Source organism: Thermobia domestica, chromosome 14 (genome assembly GCF_964235325.1).
Source record: "Thermobia domestica chromosome 14, izTheDome1.hap1.1, whole genome shotgun sequence".
Classification (NCBI taxonomy): domain Eukaryota; kingdom Metazoa; phylum Arthropoda; class Insecta; order Zygentoma; family Lepismatidae; genus Thermobia; species Thermobia domestica.
The window spans coordinates 122,610-140,570 of NC_137467.1; the positions used below are offsets into that span (position 1 = coordinate 122,610).

General features: G+C 37.5%; 1 protein-coding gene across 2 annotated transcripts in view; it reads left to right on the forward strand.

The window, feature by feature from the left end:
• Ptp52F (Protein tyrosine phosphatase 52F) overlaps positions 1 to 17,961 on the forward strand; it is a 220,511-nt gene that overhangs the window by 40,015 nt on the left and 162,535 nt on the right. Inside the window, exon 1 of one of the 2 annotated variants that reach the window (XM_081737646.1) lies at positions 2,539 to 2,835. The exons of the other annotated variant lie outside the window; for it this stretch is intronic. The gene's annotated coding sequence lies outside the window, so the exon portion shown is untranslated. Of the gene's footprint in view, positions 1 to 2,538; positions 2,836 to 17,961 lie in introns of those variants that run through there. 2 annotated transcript variants of the gene reach the window in all.

A 17,961-nucleotide genomic window follows, 5' to 3' on the forward strand; every position in this document is an offset into this window, starting at 1 on the left:
GGTTCTGGAATAGAATCATAACAGACAGCGGGGAGCGCCTAATTCGGGTTCACCTTATAATAATAATAATTATTATTATTATTATACTTTAACGTCTAAATTAGTTAGGGAAACGGTGACTATGAACATGAACGGAGAAGGAGAATGAAGAAAATGGGAGAAAACAGGAAAACCCGAGAAAACCCACACACGCCACACCCACCCCAGTTGATGGGAGCTGGATTCAAGCCTGAAACCCACGCAGCAGAGGTGGGCGCTCTACAACTGAAGCACCGTGACCCCCTGCTTCCTTTAATCGACGGTCAATGGGCAATAGAAAGTCCGGCTTTTTAGTGGAAAATCCATCATTCTTAAAAAAAAAAATATTCTGCATTTGGTAATGTACGTATAGTAAGTAGCTAAAGAACTACTTATTGTAGTTTCAGTTAGCGGTGATTCCAAAATGATGACCTTCTCAGCAAAACGAAACGGGGACTACACTACATAAGTGAAGTATCAATTCATTCACATGGTATGACAGTGTTTGTTGTAAACGTTCCTTTCAGAATATTAGTCAATAGCGAATGCTCATAACAACATCTGTTAATTCCGTCTGAATGAAAGATGTAAACAGTTCCCAACCTTGACCAAAATCCCCTGAATTGTTGCAGCCCACGAGGAGATGTTCTTTTGTATTTCTCCAGCCCCACCGACAGAGGCCTCCCGCGCTGCAAAAAGCTCTCCCACATGTCGAGAGGATTTCAAGCAACGAAAGTGCGATCTCATATGCAACACATTACTGTCAAATCATATTAATAGATAGGCACTAAATGTTAGTAGGAATTCACTTTTAACTTATTTCGCTGAGAAAATAAGTTTGTTTTGATCAGTGTGGTAAGCAAGGGAGAGGTTCCGTATTATACTCTCCTTTCAACAAGATATTACGGAAAAACAAGCATTTACTATCAGTGGCGTACGCAAAGTTCACGGAAAGGGTTTCAAGCTCCCAAGTTTACATAGGTTTAGGTATTCGTATGTCTTATTTGGTAAATATTAATTTTTACATATCTTGTTTAAGGGGGCTAAAACCCCAAAGCACTCCTTGCGTACGCCAGTGTTTACCATGTTAAAGATAGGCTATCTATGTATACAAACACCTAAAATAATATAAACTTAGGAGCTTAAACCCTTCCCTGTGCGTACTGATTCGTTTTGATTTATATTACAGTTGGATAGTGGACATAGGAGGCAGTGGTTCTCAAACTTTTTTCAAATGGGGAACACTTTTATTAGGATTTAGGATCTAGACTTCTGGGCTTTCGACATCTAAGTCCATGTTAACCCGTCACGTAGAAGAGATGGCGTCCGTCGTCGAGTTCAAGGGAATAGAGTCGGATCTAGTCCGGGGCCGGGGCGCTAGGCCCCCAGTTTTTGAGTAACAAAACTAACTTAAGCTATTATTTATATATTTTTGAAAGTTTACTATAAACTCATGATACACCTATCATAGTCTAGGCTCTGGTTGCCCCCTCCCCACTTTTTACCTTCTAAATCCGCCACTGAAAAGGAAGGAAGCGGCCAGGGACTTATAGATGAGGAACCATCTCGGCATTTGGCTGGTGTGAATTAAGAAAACATCACTCAGGACGGCTAGCCTGAAAAAAGCTTTTTTACACTTTTTCCACCGAGTGTTCCACCGGGAATCTAACCCGGGACCGCTCGCACGGAACACTTTTATTAGTCACAATTATCTAAGTACCATAGAATTGTCCTCTTCGGAAGTGAATATTTAATTTGTTTTGTTTCGAGCATATGTTAAAACGAGTATACTTCTATTTTTAAAAATACTATTAACCAGGGGTAAATAGTAACCAGAATCTGAAAAGATAGGGGGACACATAACGTCACGCCCATTGTATTTTTAGGAAGTGGAGGGACGCTATAGATACTTTTGGAAACGTCGTAACGGCGTTCCCCCGTGTTTGCCCTTATTTTTACCCCTGCTATTAACTCAAATTCTTTACATGTTATATTGGTATTTAATACAGTAATAATAGTAGAGCAGAATATTCTTTTGAAAGCCATATAGAATGTTTTATAATAATAGGCTACATCTACTGTATATAAGCGATTGGCATTTGAATGATGTATTATGTGTCGACTATAGGGTAATTCACCTTAATTTTAATTTTTCCTGACTTGAATGGATTGTTTCTAGTTTAACTCCTACGTTTATACCCGCAGACTGAGATGGATCATTTTATGAAAGTGATTGATTGTCCAAGTTCAAATAATGGGGTGCAAATAACTTAAGACTGATAACTGGTTCATTTTGATAAATAGTTAATGCTATCATTTTCGTGGTGTACACAGACCGGAGTTCGGTCCCCGGTTGGAGAAATGGCTCAAGCCCTATAGGGCTATTTATGTAGCTGTAGTTGGATGATTCACTATAGCTAAATGCTGGTGAGAGGCTACTATGCTATGAAGGCGTTAACTATATTAGCTTCTATGAAACAGAAAACGCATCATGAAATCTCAGATGATACACTCATATAAAACGGCCTATTTGTTGACAGGGAATGTCGTTAGCGTCTCAAGTGTTTCTGTTTCCTTCCTGTGTCACTTCCTTCAGCTATCTGCACGCCACGTGACTCCACAGCTGATAAGCAACTGCTGCAAGGGTCTTAGAGCTCAGCGCTTGCAGTGAGTGAGCGATGGTCAAACAGTGTTAATGTGTACGAGACGGTTTCTGAGTGTTTTTGTTGTGTAGTGCGTTTTCTCAATATGATAAAATTAACGTAATTTTTTTTTTAATGGGTTGTAGCCACGTTTAATTTTGTTGATTTCTAAAAGGTAGGTGAAGTGTTATTCATTTCTTATTACAATATTTTGATTTAAGCTTTCTAGTTAAATGGATTGTAACATTATTCAGAAAGCACGAATAAAATAATAATAATAATAAATAAAAAAAAACGGTGCTCAGAATTCGAATCTGGTTCAAGAACATAGTTTTAATTTTGAATAGGATCATGTTATCTGTCTATCGAACATGGATTTTTGTAATCATCAACGTTATATAAAACTATGTTGAAGCTTCTATGAAAATGAATTCCTTTTCCATTGAATATCAAATATTTCTGATTTCATTCTTAGACGTGAAAGCTTGGGTTTCGTCTTTTTGGAAACCGTTTTAGGCCAGGAACATACTGTAACGAGCGGTGAAATCGTCAAAAAAGAAAAATCCACCGAATGATCCTACACACAAAAAAGGCTTACAGTACAGGCGGCCTTAACCTTTACGGGGTCCTTCGCCGTTTGCATGACAAAGGTGGCGAGGACAGAAAATAGTCTGTCAAAATATCGGGTGATTTTATTTACAAATGGCAATATTAGAGCTGCGGAACGCAGGTGACATCTGTAGAACCATTATTAATAATGGCATGTTTCGTGTTTTATTAACAACGTTAGTTAAATTTGTGCATTTGCTTGCCATCAATTTATTTTTATTTTTTTTTTCTGGGATAGGCTTATTGATCATTAATATTTTTTCTGTTTCTTTGTCATTTGGTAGCATTAAATCTTTTGATTAAACAAATAAATAAAACCAGATTTCAAATTAGTGCTGTTCGTATTCATGACGTTTTCAGTTATTTGAAAAATTGAATACCGAAAATCGATATTCGATTTCGGTTTTGAAAATGAATCAAACATCTGTTATAGAAGTCAAAATTGAATTTTTGTTTTGAAATAATAAAATAGTTTCAAACCCCGCAACCCTGTCGATTTTCATTGTCTCTCCTTTACAAAAATACTTTGACGCAAATAAGGAAACGAAAGAAATGGAAGGGTTCATTAGCAAGGGCCCCGAACTCGGGAGGGGGCGGGGCCCGGCCCCCCAAAGCTCATGTGGGGGCCCCCTATTGTATTTATAAATATACAATATTTGGTATGATTTGAGTGCAATTTGTCTTAAAATCTTCACCATCTGAATGCCCCCCCCCTTCAAATTTAGAGAAATCGGCTTGGCGCCCTTGTCCATTAGTTTTAGATTGCTACTCCACTAAATTTAGAAACCCTCTCGAAACGAGAAATGTCAAAACGCTAACTTCGGTAACCTACTGTATGTGTTGCATATGAATTTTCAAGTGTACCTTCCAATTAATACGTTTACGTGTTCAACTATGAAAGATGCCAGCATAAAAACTAAATGGAAAAAAGTGTCGGAAGAGTATACGACTCATTTCCAACATTGAGCTCCTTCGTGGCTAAGCGGTTAGCGTACGCGCCTTTGGCGTGGGAGACCCGGGTTCGATTCCCGACGGGAGCTCATGTGGTTCGGATTCCACGTTAAGGGTCTTCACTACCGCGAAATTAAACCACCGCTAATTTTAGAGTTTTTCTGTAATATCTTCAAAACAAATAAAAATATTCGAAAAATAGAAACGTAGTGAACTAGACAATACGATTTTGCATGTGATACCTTTACCACAACTCACCTATCCGCTTTTAGTATCTCACTATTTACAGAACCCGCAAAAAATGCTAAATCTTTCTACAGTTACAAATTGAAATCAGATAGATGAGTTGTGATAACAGTATCCACACGCAAAATTATATTATCTAGTTGACTACGTTTCTATTTTTTGAATATTTTTTATTTGATTTGAAGATATTACAGAAAAACTCTAAAATTAGCGGTAGTTTAATTTCGCTGTAGTGAAGACCCTTAATCAATAGGTCCACGTCTCATATAGACTCGCTGCTGAACGGGACGCTAAACTAAAAAAATCAATCAATCATTTCGAACATTGCATAAATCTTTTCGAGGCTCCGCCGCAGAAGGAATTCTTGGGGCTCCCAATCAGTGACTTGGCATTTGTCTCCTTCGCTCCCCCCTCCCGTTATATGTTTTCAAGAATAACAGTTGAAACTTGATCCTGTCAGAAGCCCTTGAATTAGGGCTGTTCCGATAATCGAGTAATCGATAACAATTCGATAAAATTTCAAAACCGTTTCATCGATAAAGAATTTTAATGTTATCGAATTATCAAACTTTCGAGACTCCCGAAATGTTTCAGACTCCCGAAATGTTTGAGACTCCCGAAATGTTTGAGACTCCCGAAATGTTTGAGACTCCCGAAATGTTTGAGACTCCCGAAATGTTTGAGACTCCCGAAATGTTCGAGACTCTCGAAGTGTTTGAGGCACTCGAAATGTAAGAAACATTAGACAACTTCGAGACACTCGAACTGTTCGAGAATCTCGAATTGTTTGAAAGCAGCAAATAAAGAAATATATCAATATGATCGCATTTGTCGAGTAGCTTGAATATTTAGATAAGTTCGGGATTATCAGAGTGTTCGAAAGAAACGATGTATTCGAGGTTATCATACTTGTATATAATATGTATTACATATATGCAGAGTGTTCATTTTAAAACTTCTCTCCTTAGCAATGTAGTGAAGGAAAAGTTTTTTCCCCACAAATCTGTACAAGGTTTAAGCAGTCTGTCAGAAGAGAGAAAGAGGAAGAGTAAACATGGATCACACGAATGGAATTGGAACTCAAGACACCATTAGTCTACTAATAGTCACTTTGCCGATTGCGCCAATAAGGGGGCAGGCAGAAAAATAATTTTACATATGATTTCGACAAATACAACTTTGCAATAACTTGTCAGATGAAAAAAGTTGTTTGACTAGTTTGGCTGCAAGAAAAAATCATTGGAGAGGTGAAGGAACCGAACTGTTCATCACTAGTTTTGATAATACCCGAAATTTCGATAATACCCGAAACTTCGATAATTTCAAATACTCGAACGGTTTCGAGTACCCGATGACAACTCGATAAATTTTCACTCCCGAAGTTCGATAGGTCCTCAGCCTTATCGAACACCCCTACCTTAAATGTGGTTCCTCTTCTCTCCTCGAGGCCCGTAGCTCCCTCTGAGAGCTATGAAGGGCTTAAATCAGCCTACTAATCTTCTGATTTCAGCAAAGATGTATTACACATGATGTAGGTACAGTAATGAACAAAATAATTTTAACCAAATATAATTGTATGCGTTTACAAGGTTTAATAAGAAGTTGCTACTTGGCAGGAGTTCTCCGATGTTATTTAGGCCTAATATAGGCTGTATGAAACACAATTTTTAGCGATACTATTTTCTCACGCTTGAGAATTATTCTGTTAATCTATAGATTGAAACATGCCTTATTTGGTGACAATATTATAGGCCTAGTTGAACAAAAGTTGAAGTTTTAATTCACGATAATTTATGCTGTATTTTATGAAGCAGCTGTGTGTTCAACCAATTACCCTGTTTCCACAACTTTCTCTAGAAGACATCTCACCCATGTCATTTAATTTAGTTCGAGAAAGTCTATTTAGTAAACTCTGCTATACTTCTAAATCGTTTGCAGGGAATATTTAAAAGAAGAGAGTAAGTCCGGGTTTGAAGGCTCCGCTGGTTTTCTTTTGGTCCCTGTTTTCAGTTGTGGCAACCTTTTCAGTTCTTGGTACGAGACTGGTTTTGTCGGAAATTGTCTGATAGGGACAATTAAGGTATCAGTCGATTTAGTAGAACCTAAGGAGTGTTTTAAAGTTGTCTCATCACTTGCTGATGTATAGTTGCCGAGATATACAAGATCAAAGTATAAGCATGGGCGTCTCTGGCGGGGGGACGGGGGGACGCGTCCCCCCAATATTTTGAAGTGACATAATCTAACATTCCGCTAAGATACTAGCAGTTAGATCATTTCCTTTGATGTCCCCCCCAAATTTTACATGCCAGAGACGCCAATGGTATAAGAGTAGGGAGCCATAGATAAATTGTGAAAATCAGTTCTAAAACGTACCGCATACAGCAGAAGACAGCACAACCTTATGGAACAGTTAGAAACAGTCTGTCACAGTTAGTGTTGCCACGAGACGAGACGAGACGAGACTTCAGGGTGTCTCGTCTCGTCTCGTGCAAAGCATGTCTCGTCTCGTGTCTCGTCTCGAAAAAATGTCCTCGTCCCGTCTCGTGTCTCGTCTCGAGAGGTTCTGTCCCGTCTCGTCTCGTCTCGTCTCGTTTGTCTCGTTTTGTCTCGTCTTGTCTCGTAAAAATATAGCAGCATACCATGGGAACGAAAGTAAAATGTAGCAGGCTGCACAATGCTAATCAAGATACAACTAAGTTACAAGAGTTACCCAGAACACACAAGACAAGAAATGTCACGGTAGCTACACCGTGAAGCCTTCACCTCTGGTGTATGTGGTAGTCGGTTCGATCTCGGTTAGTGCCATGTGAGCTTTGTGGTGGACAAACATTGAATGTGTTTGGGGACCGCGGTGGCTCAGTGGTAGAGCGTTCACCTCTGGTGCTTGGGGTCTCGGGTTCGATCCCAGCCCCGCCAAGTGAACTTTGTGGTGGACAAACACCGTGTGCGTGGGTTTTCTCGGGGTTTTCCCGTTTCCTCCCACTTTCTTCATTCCACCATTTCATTCATTACTCATCATCACTGTCTCCTTTAGCCTAACCGGCATAACCGTGGGACGTAAAACTCAAAGATTTCATTTCATTTCATTTCATTTTTCGAATGTGTGTGTTTTCTCGAAGTTGTCTAGTATCCTACTACTTTCTTCATTCCACTAATTTCCCCATCATCATCTATTCGGCCAAAGTTGCCTAAAGGTCTTAAAAATAAATTCAAATAAGCTCACAAGGCAAGGACAAATAGTTTACAAGATAATATATCTCTGCTGTTAGTTTTCTGAGGCTTCTCGACCTTGGCTTTTTTACATTCTGAAACTGAAATTTGTTTCACCAGTTTCAATACACGAGTATACAGTAAAATGCTCATAGGTACGTCGAAGATGAAGACACTAATGTCAAATAATGTTTACACGACAAGCACAGTTCGATGTAAAGGTGTCACCATCCCCGACACTACCGTATACTATCAACCCACTTGCTTTATAGTGTCTGTATATATATATATATATATATATATATATATATATATATATATATATATATATCAGAGAGAGAGAGATGGAAAGATACCGTATTTATCCGTGTATGCCGTGCACCTTTTCTGCACAAAAACGAAGTCAAAAAACAGGATGCGCGGCATACACAAGGAAATGTAGAATTGACTGAGCCACCAAGCATTTAAAATCACGGGGAGTTTTTATTAGCCTAATACTGGAATATCGTGAGTAATTTTGCAAGAGTAGAAAAGTTTTAATATAAAATGACAAGTTGCAGTTCATCTTTCCTCTTTGCATCAACCGGCCTTTCAAGAACTACTTGCGGCGACTGTACACTGAATGGATGGCAACTGCAGTACACGAAACTACGCCAACTGGCCGAATTAAGAAACCTGCACTCCGCCTTTTGTGCGAATGGATTATTGAAGCATGGAATTCAATTCCAGAGGATCTTGTCGTCCGCAGCTTTAAAAAATGCCGCATTTCCAATGCCAGCGATGGGAGCGAAGACTTTATTTAGTTCGATGGTGATACGTGCTCCAGCTCCTCGGCGACGAAGAAAGCTAGGCACGGGAGTGATTTCTGTTAATAATCACAGTATTGTTGGAATATCTCTGTGTATAACAATTTTAATGATTAAAAGTAGGATGAAAAATACATTGTACATTTTTTTTTTCAGAAAATTGATGTGCGCTGCTTACATGAGTTTTTATTTATTTATTTATTTATTTATGTATTTATTTATTTTTAATTTTAACGTTCCAGAAATTGGGGGTGCGCGGCTTACACGGGGACGCGTTATACACGCGTAAATACGGTATATAGATAAATAGAGAGATAGATATGTGTGTACACTTTGATTTCATATATTCCAGCCTTTAGGTTTCACAGTGTTAATCCATACCAATCAAAAAACTACTTTCAGCATGTTTAGATTTGTTGCAATTATTTTTTTTTTAAAGAAAAGCTCGGAACCAAATAATTTTATTGAGTAATGGAAAGTATTTGATTGAAATTTTATATGTTACTGCACAGTAAGCTCTACTTAAAGTGCCATAGTAATGGGAGCTGAACGACACATCGGACGAAAGAATGCTTGGAGCCAGTCTTCACCTCCATGCTTCAAATCTGTTCCCATAACCGCGGGATGTGTGATACTATATGGTGGTTGCCCCGTTTGTGTAACAAACTCATGACAGTACACCCAGATTAGCTAGTGGTCTAAAAAAAAAGTTGATTTTTGGGTGGCCATTTTGGATTAAAGTTTCTTATATTGTCGTGATCTATTCGCAATCAAAACAACGTACATCTTCATACCAAGCCGAGCGGTCTGCGGCGAAAGACCATCGGCTTGAAGTCCCCGAGTTGAGTCCCGGAAGGGTCATGTGTATGGATTTTAACAGCATTTGTTTTTTCGTATTGTGTCAGGGGGGGGGGAAGTCGTACGGGATAAAAGGATTTCAGTCTGAAAAAATTGGAGAGAATATCCTCCCCCAAGATATTTTCATGGGAGTAAGGAATTAGTAAAAATATAGGATATACATTTTATAGCAGGTTTAAAAATATGGTTTGGGTATCCTATTTCTTTTCTGTTAATTATGTTCTTCAATGTTCGAATTTTGATCATTCTCATGATATTTTCTGCTTTCAACGGAGTTCCATGAATATTATACCAAATGTTCTTTACATTTATCAAGTTCGAAAGGTTTTATGCGCCTGTAAGAAACCATTTTTGAAGATAATTCAGGTCCTAATGAATATTATTCACTAGGAAAGGGAAGTATTCCAGTCCTCTCAACATGGAAGCAGAGGGCAATTTCGCACTCTGGTCAGATCAAACATTTCCGCGCAACAAAAGGAAGGCCCCCTGTAAAACCTCTTCACCTCCAGTGGTATTGTTAGTACCATAAATTTGCTGAAAGCAAACAATTTGAAGGGTTCGTCGACAGTATCTTGCTTTCCTTTGTCCTTCGACCGGCTTCCAAACAAAGAGGTGAATTTTACAACATGACTGCTGTATAATAAGCGAGCGATTGGTAAAATGGTATAAGTGTGTTTTTATGTTTATGTGTGTGTGTGTGTGTGAGAGAGAGAGAGAGAGAAAGAAAGAAAGAAAGAGAGAGAGAGAGAGAAGACAAAATTTTAGTTCTAGATGACATACTTCAATTGCCGTTTTCGGTTCATATAGCAAAAAGAATACCGCAACTACAGCCTGTGATGAGTGTAGACCTTACCCAGTTTTCCAATTGAATAGCTGGTGGGGGTAGTTCGGTTTCTTGACCTTGTAAAAATCTTCCCTGTCTTTGATTTTGTCACCATTCCAGCCAGAAATGAAAAAAAATGAGAATTCCTCAGTTTACAGCAAGGGGAATTGGGGACAAGACATTAAGGATGATATTCCTGGAAGCTCATGTACAGTATCACGATTGTTTCATTCAATAGACAGAGGACACTTTTCTATGAAGGCTTTTCAACATGTTTTCTCACAAAGGAGATTTTCCTTTTGCAACCTATATGACCACTGGCAATTTCAATCTTGGCCATTCCCGCCAGCGTTTTCATTTTCGAGACACGAGACGAGACGAGACATTTCACGAGACGTCCCGTCTCGTCTCGTGTCTCGTCTCGTTTTTGAGACGGGACAAGCATTCTGTCTCGTCTCGTGTCTCGTGTAAAAGGGTTCTGTCTCGTCTCGTGTCTCGTCTCGTTTACGAGACGAGACGAGACGAGACACGAGAAATGTCTCGTCTCGTGGCAACACTAGTCACAGTTTAAAGGAAAAGCGTAAATATTTTTTTTAATTGTAAGGGATTCTGTGATATGAACATCATGTTATAGGCTAATAATTACCGTTCCCATTCTTTCCTTTCCAAGTAAAATTACCATCAAATCCTTTCTTAGCAGTATATTATGTCAAATTATATGTACTGCCTAGTTTCAGCTTTTTATTTTAAGCAGTTTGTAGTGTCCAAAACCAGGCCAGTTGCCAGCCCTAAAATGTAGAGGAGTCCGGTGGAAGTTAGAGCAGCCAATCGAACCATATTATAATTCATTTGAAAGACTATCGTGAAAATTTTAGCGTTCAGTAACAATTTAGGGGGTCGGCCTGTTAGACCTTCTGTAGATACGGGCCTGTGCAAAAATCATTCCATATCTTTTTTTTTATCTGAACGTATTTTACTGTATTTTTTCTATTGTTATAAAAAAATACTTCTGAGATCTTTTCTTTTATCCATAAATGCTAAATTCTTCTTTGATACACATTTTCGACCTTATTCAGTTTTCATTGTTGAATAAAATTCTTTTGCTGGTAACTACTCTTTTCGGTAGAGGTGCTATTTTCAATCCAAAACCTCTCTTTGTTTTTGCGATGTGATTTTTTTTCTTTAAAAACTATTAAAAAAACAAAATAGTTCTAAGAGCTTTTCTTTTATTCATCAAGACTTTTATTCATACGGACCTTTCAGGTTCTTTATTGATAGTAATTTTCGACCTTATTTAATTTTCATTGTTGAGTAAGACTCTTTCGGTAGAGGTTATAGTTTGAATCCCTTCTATTTATTCTTTTCAATGTGATTTTCAATAGCGTTTTAGCCTGTTACACTGTATAAGCTCGAAAATTAGTATCACTAAAGAAAAATTTAGCCTCTATGGATGAAAGAAAAGATTTCAGAAGTATTTTTTCTATAACAAGAGAAAGAATTACAATTAAAATACGTAAAGATAGAAAATATATGGAACAAGTTTTGCACACTACAAACTGCTTAAAGCAAATACTTGAAATTAGGCAGTACATAGAATTTGTGACGTAAGATACTGCTTAGAAAGGATTTGTTGGTAATTTTACTTATAAAGGGTAGAATGGGAATGGCAATTATTAGCCTATAACAAGATGTTCATATCACAGAATCCCTTACAATTAAAGAAAACAAAAACAGAAAAATTGGTATTTAGATTTTTCCTTTAAACTGTGACAGACTGTTTCTAACTGTTCCACAACGTTGTGCTGTCTTCTGCTGTATGCGGTACGTTTTAGAACTGATTTTCACAATTTATCTACGGTTCCCTACCCTTATACTTTGATCTTGAATATCTCGGCAACCATACATCAGCAAGTGATGAGACCAACTTTAAAACACTCCTTAGGTCCTACTGAATCGATTGACATCTTAATTGTCCCTCTCAGACAATTTCCGACAAAACCCGTCTGTTACCCAGTTCTTTTTTGTTGTATTATCCTTATTGAGGTATTCTAAAATATAAATTTAGGTACTAGATACTTTTACAGTAACAGCCACTTAGAAATATGTTAGCCTTTATAGATGCTTGAATACTGGTAGAGGGCGCGACGTTACAGTATACAGTTCATACTAAGTATCTTTGGATGCTACTTTCCTAATGGGTGTAGGACAAAATCCAAGCGGACAAAATCCAAGCTAAATTCTGGTAAGGCGGACAAAATCCAAGCGGATAAAATCCAAGGAGCAGTATCATGTGCGTAACTGTGGTATGTGCCTGTGAACACCCTAATTAAATTGTATGTTTGTTTCTTTCTTCAATTGTAATTCATTCTAAAGTTTTATCTGTAATTCTTCAATTTATTGAAATAATATTTCATTTAGATTTAAAGAACTGAAAATCCAATAAAATATGTAAGATTGACACAGTAAGAGTGCAGATGAGCTTTAATTACTCATAAAATAGTATGGTCACTGCTAGGACATGCCCAGGTGAATCCAATTTAGGGTGATCAGAAATATTTTGACTAAAAAGAGTATACTCACATAAATTAACCACAAAATGAAAGCACTGGCTAATATCAGAGATAACAAATAACAGCAAAGCAGCTCAGTCTTAAAAAGAGTACACTACTTACTTAATTCTATTATATTTATTGAGAATTAAAGTAAAAATAAAATTAAAAAGATATAATTTAGATATAAAAAATACTTCTCTACCTCAAAGTATCTACTTCAGTTACAGTTGTCAAAATAACCAATAACATATACATTTTCATTTAGTTTGTCTAGACACATTTTCACATTTCGATTTTCTAGATAACACTTTTACATTATTTAATTCACACACATTATTACATTATTAAAAATACACACTTCATATTTCATAATTATTTGTTTCGAAATATACATAAAATACTACCAACAAACAAATCAAGACTTCTGTATGCCACATCATAAGAATTGAATTAAAATACTCCAATGATTGGTCTCACAATAATATGCTGAGGTCTTAAATGCATTATATTGAGAAGAAAATACATACTTTTATAATGTATTTGTACACGCATAATATTTTTACATATTTTCATATGGATGGATAAGTAATTAAAGCTCATCTGGGCTCTTACTGTGACAATCTTACATGTTTTATTGGATTTTCAGTTCTTTAAAAGTAAATGAAATTAATGAATGAATAGTAAATGAATTTAATTAGGGTGTTCACAGGAACATATCACAGCTGTGAACATGATACTGTTCCTTGGATTTTATCCGCTTGGATTTTGTCCGCCTTGTCAGAATTTAGCTTGGATTTTGTCCTCTTGGATTTTGTCCGCTTGGATTTTGTCCTCTTGGATTTTATCCGCTTGGATTTTGTCCGCGCCCCTTCCTAATCACTATTACTGATAGCGGTGTCCCGAGGTATGGAGGCGAACAATTCGGAAGGAAAAAAGAAAAGATATACAGTATATAAAATGGAAGGAAAAAGCAATAAAAGTGCTCAAAATCAAGGAGGGTCATTTTAGAAAATTTTCTAGCGCTTCGCAGTTGATCTGTCGACCTCACTCATATGCACGGGACCGCAGTCGTATACTCTCGCTCCGGGCGCTGATTTTCCATGGCACGGCACTGATTCTATGGAAAACTGGAAAGGTTTATATCTCGTCATCCTATCCCACAACCCTGAAACGGGATGGGGAGAGTAGCGGCCAACACAATTTAAACATAAATAACATCCCAATTAATCTTGCGAGAAAAATGAAAGCTGTGATAAACCCTAGACAGAATGACCGACCCGAACCGAACTTCCCGAATGCGAACAAATTCTGTACCAATTGACCTAAAGTTGCTCGGTAACCACAAATTAACAATTTTTTCTCAGGATCACGACATCAACATACAATTTCATTCATTTTCACCGAAATCCAAAATATCCTTAAAATATCATTATGGTTTTCAAAAAAAAAAAAAAAAAAATACCTATAGTTACCAAACGGTTAGAGATTTGTGATTGCAACCATTGAGAGTTTTTCTCGGGATCAAAACATCTATAACATGTCACGGTTTCAGTCATTTACACCCAAATCCAGAATATCGGTATCAATATCTTCGGCTGTTTTCAAAAAGTGACTCTGTAGTGGTCAAATGATCAGTGATTGGTGGTTGCCTCCATTGAGACTTTAGGAACACAATATCTATACTACAACGTATCACGGTTTCACGCAATTCCACCGAAATGCAGTTTCCATAAGGATTGTGCGGGGTCATTCGTCCGAGAGCACACGTTATTTATGGGCGGCTATGATAATTGTGCACAAGATGGAAGGATCTAAAGCAATTTTAATTGTTTCTGAACGAAGTTTTGAGTGATGGACAGTAATCATCATCTTACCATTTATGACGAACTCTGACGTACTCTGAATGGCATTTTTAATAAAAAAAAGACAGGAGAAATTGATTACTCTGGTGTCCTTGGATCCAACATAATCTACAATAAATTCTGTTAAACTCTCAGTTAGCCCAGTTCCACACCATAGAGTATTCGGCACTGGTACTTTTGTCAGAAAGTAACGTTGTGTTTGTATAATCAGAGCCGGACTTAGGTTAGATGAGAAGGTAATGATGCTGTCCGTTGTTAATTGGCATATTGTCTGTAGATTTCTGTATAACACTAGGGAAGTGTGTGGGGCCTTTCAGGTAGATTCCCTATGTGTATGTTGTTGACATATATTGTCTACAAGAAATGAATGAGAATTTAAGTACAAACACGGGGGCCCAAGAAAACTTTGGGAAGGGGAAGCAGGCCTCCTGGAGACTCCAGAATCGACGTCCGTGGAGCTAGAAATTCCTCCTACCCAGTGTTTCTTTCGGAAAAATTTCCCGGGGGGATCACACTTAATATTAGGAGGACGACATATTATTTTCACACGGTACCATTCTATATTATTATATTATAGACGTATTGTATTGATCTCCTTCAAAGAAGTACTGTCACAACTCGGGAAGGGGGGGGGACAGTGCCTCCAGAAAAAACATATTGGAAGAAACACTGCTCCTATCTGTTACAACGAACATTCTTTTGTTGTTTGCTTCGAGATAAAACATTTTTTCAGTAGCAATGCTGGCTGAAACAAGGATTTTAAAACAAATGTGAGCTTACTAGAATGTGTCTCCCCAGTCATCCGAACCAACGAAAGTAAAGCATTTTCAATACTTACGGTTCGAATATTCATATTTCTTGTACTGTATCGTATATTTATTGGAGATCTTTATAGTAGACGCTAGGATCACAAAATCTGTTCCGAACTGAAATTATTTTTCACATTGAAATTAATTTAAATATAATAAATCTGTTCTAGCCACGAAAACATCGTACTGTACACTATTGTCGTTCTAGTGTTTTCTCTGAAGAATAATTTAGAATCAAAATAACGTTATTCTATTTTTTAAAGACAAATAAGTAGTATTAATTTAAACCAATATAAAGGCTAAAAGCACAAGACGTGCAAAAAAAAATAAAAAAAAAGAGGAAAAAAAGATAATTTTTGAACTCAGGACTGTAAGAGATAATGCGCTCCATTTCGTAACAGATTGTGACAACGCAACGCAACTCTGCGTTTTAGTTTTCGATAATGGGTGTAGCAGTATAATTGATTTTTGCAAATCGTGCTTTGAGTCACGGTTCGCAACATTTTGCGAACACTGGTATGGAATGAGCCTCAAAGCTTGTGGCAAACGCGCAATGGTGCTATTGGGAGATGGGATTTTGTGCGTACATGCGTGTGCGCACGTTCGTACCGCAAAATATTATTCGTAAAGAGGGAAAAGCTGTTAAGAAAACTTGTTCATGAACCGGAGATCTATTATATACATTCTTTCTTTCTTCTTTTTTCATTTTTTCTTTCACAGAGTACTGTTCTCTGTTGGGAAATGCTCCTTCTTCGATTCCAGGTAATCAGTTTATGGTTTATGTTTGAGTTTAACGCCCCCGGGAGGCTAAGGGAGACGTGTCTTTAAGGGAGGGTACGAAGTGGCTCCGCTGAGATCCGAACGAGACAATTGTGTTTCCATTTGATATGTTATAACTAGACGAATCCCAAAGTTATACGTGCCACCGGGCGGAATATCGTGAGTTACAACATATTTTGTAATATAAAAGCTATTAGCTACAGAATAGTTTGAACCGAGTCATTTGTTCGGACAGACCACATATCCCATCATGTTCAAAGGCACACTTTTTGGTGTAAAAAAAAAAAAAGTTTGTCCGAGGGTCCCAGACGGGGTCCAACTCAAAAGTTTAAAATGGAAGGGGGCTTAAGTAGCACATAATTTGAAAGCTGTTTGAAATGAAAGAAAATGGAACAAGTCTCGACTCTCTATAACACTGTGCAAAATGGCGGCGGGTCAAAATTTAAACAAAATCTTCATTGAAAAGTCTATGGTCACCTTGAATGCAAGATGGCTGCTTAAAACCTATGTCGAAAGGATAGGCGTACCAAATTGTTGAAACTAGGGAAACCAAATCTGGCATGAATGTTGGTCAGTAGGTGACGAAAAGATATGAAGTGTTCAAAAACGCGACACCTCGAGACTAAAATGCGCCCTATGTATCGAACACATGACCAGCTCAGACCACTGGAGTTGGAGAAGTGAAATGTAATTTTTACATTTATGGTCAATAGAAGATATCCACAAAATATCCAAGACGTATCACCTGTAATCCAATATGGCTGCCAGCGTGAAAAAGGAGTTTTTGTGTCAGGGGCGTCATTTAGGGGGCAGGGAGGGGCATTTCCCCCTCCCCGAGTTTAAGATTTATATAGATTTTATCAATATAATAGTAGTAAGTCAGTGAAAAACGCGAAATTTTACATATATCAAGGGGTCTTGCCCCCCCCCAGCCAAATCTGAAATGACGCTACTGTTTTATGTGAATATGCTATTTTTTGGAATATTGTAACCAAACCAACCAGCTCGACGTACTGAAATGCTTTACACGGGGTTTAGTACTGCTCGCCAATCTTGTAAATGACCGCTTTTTTCTTTTTGTTGTTTTTTGTGTATTTGGTATTGCTTGTAATATTGTGATCAAACCAACGAATGGCATACGAGTGTAATCATCACGAATACGTAACAATAGAGCCCCCAAGAGCCTGACTGGTGCAGCAAGTTCTTTATGTATGAACTACGTATGATAAAATTAGAAAAGTCCCGAAGGAATTCGACTTTCGTTTAGCAGTATGAATAGGAAGTCTCATATTCCTTATATTTACGAAAATGATTTCGAGAGAATCGTGACGAACGTGCATTAGGAACAAAACATTTGTTACGGAATGAAATAATAGTTGAAATGAAATTCAATTGTTCATTAGTCTTCCTTTTGTTTCTAAACACATAATAGAGAAAAATAGATTTAGATTTGTACTCTTATGAGTGACATAATTATGTTTTAAGCGGCCATCTTGAATTCAAATTGGTCATATACTTTTGAATTAAGTTTGTGTTTACACATTGACCCGCCGCCATTTTGCACAGGATTATCATAGAGGGTCGAGTATGCTCCATATTCTTTATTTAACAACAACTTTCAAACAATGTGCTATCAATATTTAACCCCGCTTACCATTTGAAACTTTTCAGTTGGACACCACCTGCGACCCTGTGTGTGGAGGGAGGGGAAGAAAGGGAGACTGGGACAAGATACTTTAACGTAAATAGTTGTACTTCGAAAATAATGCCACACGTCCTTTCCTTTTTTCAAATT